This window comes from Pteropus alecto, unplaced genomic scaffold, assembly GCF_000325575.1.
Source record: "Pteropus alecto unplaced genomic scaffold, ASM32557v1 scaffold20, whole genome shotgun sequence".
Lineage (NCBI taxonomy): Eukaryota > Metazoa > Chordata > Mammalia > Chiroptera > Pteropodidae > Pteropus > Pteropus alecto.
This window is the reverse complement of record NW_006436298.1, coordinates 44,071,479-44,075,254: the sequence shown is the minus strand read 5'-3', so window position 1 is coordinate 44,075,254 and position 3,776 is coordinate 44,071,479. Positions and strand designations below refer to the sequence as shown.

At 34.5% G+C, this 3,776-nt stretch overlaps 1 long non-coding RNA gene across 5 annotated transcripts in view; it reads right to left on the bottom strand.

The window, feature by feature from the left end:
• Positions 1 to 3,776, bottom strand: part of LOC107195772 — a 62,390-nt gene that overhangs the window by 44,777 nt on the left and 13,837 nt on the right. The window contains exon 5 of one of the 5 annotated variants that reach the window (XR_003046728.1): positions 2,503 to 2,642. The exons of the other annotated variants lie outside the window; for them this stretch is intronic. This is a non-coding gene — a long non-coding RNA (uncharacterized LOC107195772). The remainder of the gene's footprint in view (positions 1 to 2,502; positions 2,643 to 3,776) is intronic. 5 annotated transcript variants of the gene reach the window in all.

Below are 3,776 nucleotides of genomic sequence, written 5' to 3'. Positions count from 1 at the left end.
ATTATTATTTAGATTGTGTGGAGCCTATAGGTCAATTGGGGAAAATTAACATCTTAATAGTATCTTAAATCTTCTGACCTATGAACAAGCAATGTCTCTCCATTAATTTAGGTCTTCTTTAATTTCTCTCAACATTGTTTTATAGCTTCCAGTGTACAGTGCTTGCATACCTGTTGTCAGATTTATCCCTAAGAACATCATATTATCTAAGGATACTATTAGAAACAATATTGCTTTTATTTTTGATTGGTGATTGATTGTTGCTGGTATACAGACATGCAATTGATTTCTGAATATTGATTTGGTATCCTGAAGCCTTTTTAAACTCATAAGTTCTATTAACTTTTTATAGATTCCAATAAATTTTCTACAAAGACAATTATGTCTTCTGAGAATACAGCTTTGTTTCTTCCTTTTCATGCTGGATGCCTTTATTTTACTTGCCTTGTTGAACTGGTTAGATCTAGTATAACTGTGAATAGATATGGTGAGAGTAGATATCCTTGTCTTGTTTCTGATTTTTGGGGAAATACTCAATATTTCACTATTAAATAAGGTGTTAGCTGTTTCTTTTTTTCTCTTCTTTTATCTTTTGATCTCCTATCTCAGGTTAAAGAAGTTTTCTTCTATATCCGGTCTGCTGAGTGCTTTGGATTTTTTTGTTTGCTTTGGATTTTTTTGTTTGTTTGTTTTTGTTCAGAAATGAATGTTGGATTTTGCAAATGCTTTTTCTGGCTCTACTGATCATATGTTGTTTCCTTTGTAGTCATATATTTTGTTGTTTTAATATTTCTGTCTTCTTTAGAGTTAAGTCTTTTCATGCTTCCAATTTTAGCTTCTATTTTTGCTTATTATTTATAACTTTTTGTTGTTGCTTTCAGGTATAGTACATACTTTTACTTATCACAGTCTATTGTCAAGTGATATTATACCACTTTGTATATAATTCAATGACCTTACAATATAATATTTCATTTCTTCTCTGTACCCTTTATGCTATTGTTTTCATACATTTTTTCTTACACACTTATTGTTTAGTCATTATCTTTTAAATAGATTTAAATAGTAATAATAAATCTTATATATGTGCTCATATATATTTGCACCATTTTGGGTGCCTTTTTTTTTTTTTTTTGCATATATATCCAAATATCTACTGCTATTATTTCTTTCTTTCTGAGAGACTTCTTTTAAAATTTCATTTAGTGAAGATCTGTTGGTGAATTCTTTCAGCTTTTATATGTCTTAGAAAGTTTTTATTTTGCCTTAATTTTTTCTGAAAATGAGGTATAGAATTCTAAACTGACAGATTTTTCCCCCACTATTTTCAAGATGTTCCACTGTCTTCTCACTTGCATTATTTTATTAAGAAATCTGATGTAATTCTTATTTTTGTTTCTTTGTAGGTAAAGTTTTTTCCTCTCTTTTGGATCTTAAATTTTTTTTTTTTTTAATCATAGGTTTTGTACGATTAGGTTGTGATTATGTGTTTTTCATCATAATTTATGTTATTTGGTTTGTTAAATTTCTTAGACCTACAAATTTATTTATAATCCTCACCAAATTTAGAAATTTTCAGGCATTATTTCTTCAAGTATTTTCTCTCACCTTTCAGAGACTCTAATTACATATATATTAGGCTGCTTGAAGTTTTTTCCACAGATCTTTTATGCTAACTTTATATATTATTTTTTTCTCTGTGTTTTATTTTGGATTGTTTATGTTGCTATGCCTTCAAGTTCATTAATTCTTTTCTTCTGCAATATCTAACCTACACTTCTTCTGGTTCTATCTTAGAGGGGCTGTGACAAGTATTATTTGGCATCCCAAGAAGAGGCATCAAGTGTTTCTTAATCCTTAGAGTAGAACACCTATAAGATGAAGAAACCTTTTTCTTGCTAGTATTCACCACCTTTCAGAACATAACTTCTATATTATCATTAGGATAACCATATGCCCTAGTATGACTGGGGCATTCCTAGTTAATGCCCATTGTTTTGAGCTAATTATTAAAAATCTCCCAGTTTGAAAATAAAGTAGCCACCAATACTATTATTCTAAGAAAACTCGAGTCCCTTTACTTTCATTTACTGGTAATATTCTCAGTGTTAGGCAATATGTAAGTCATCTTATTGGCTTCATGGTGTGTGCGTGTAGTTGAGAGAATGCTGGCTCACCAGTGCTTCTGTCGATTTCTCTTTGGAAAAGATCTAATGATAGGGCGGTCATGTTAAATGAGGAAACACTCACCTACGGCACTGTTTTCTATATGTCTGTACTTTAATGAGCAAAGGCAACCTAGAAAAGGCTATTAAAGCTGCTTTGTGTTTGATGCTTGTGAGAGATGCATGGGGTCAGTGGGGGCAGAGGGGCATGTTATTCAATCAAGGGCCATGTTCTCCTGTTTTTCCAGTCTTAGGATGAGAGGGCTTATGCAAGTGGAATCTACTGGCTGTATCAGATATTGGATAGATCGTACCTTCTGGTATTTTTATTACTCACTTTTTCAGTTCCCCTTTAGTTCAATCAGTTTCTCAGGGAGCTTTTATTGCTATTTCTTGGATCAGAACAAGGAATGACTTTGGGCAGGTGTGTATCCAGATGGAGACAACAGGGCTTCAAGAAGGCAGGGGCTATTTCACCTGGGTAAAATATATGTAATGGGAATTGAAGAAATACTACTTAATGTGTTTTACCTCATAGTAATTCAGTTTTCTCCCTCCACTATTGCCCTTCAGCAATTAAAATGCTAGACCCAGAGATGTATTATCCCAGGGAAGGGGTAGTAGACAGATAATCCCCAGATCGAAATTGCCATTGCTCAGATTTAAGTCTAAAAGCACTCTTTTGAATCCTTTGTGAAATAATAGCATTGAAATACAGATCTTGTTGAAACAAAGTTTTAAAAGTAAATTCTACATTTCCCTTTATATATCAAGAACAAAACATGAGAGCCCGAGCATATTTATTGTAAGCCATAGGAAAGAGAGGAATAAAGATATGATGTAAGGAAGGACTCCACCCCATGGAAATAAGGAAAGATTCTTCTAAATTGTTGTGGAGAGGAGCTGAGAATGGTGAGACTTGGGCAAGTAGTCATATGTAAGTATTCTAGCTTTTCTTTCAGGGTCAATTTCCCTGGGGTTAGAGAAGAACAGATATTAAGGTTAAGGGATGATTTAAGAACACTGGAGTTTATGTCTACAAAATCGGTCAGAGAGACTACATTTCTTAGCAAAGCTCCAGATCCATTTTGGTGTTGGGGCAGAATAGCAATGGCTAAGGGAGAAGCCTTGAGCTGTCTCACAAAATCCTGCACCATGCAATGAGGTGTGCATAAAGCAGGCAAAGGTTCTGGAGCTTCCCAGTGGGGCACTCATGTACAGGACTAGCAGTATAGCAGACCAAGGAGGCCTATGGCACAGGGGTCATTACACATAAATGCAATAGCTAAATCCATGATCATTGACCTGTAAATTCTAGCACAACACCACAGCACCAGTTCAGACAAGACCAGCCACAACTCAGCAGACCCAGCACGACTCTCCCGGGAATAAGGCAAGAAGAGGGAATGTCTGCAAAGGCTAGCAAGAAAGAGAATGCCTTTTCCCAATGCTCCAAGGCTGCATTAGCATTTCCTTACACCCAGAGGCCAGTGTGAGCCAAAAGAGAGTGAAAATTTTGAAAGTGAAAACTAACTCTGATAAGAAATTTGAATTTTAAGAGAATAACTTGCCTTTAATTGGCAAGTGCAATTATTTTTCTGCCATCAGCAG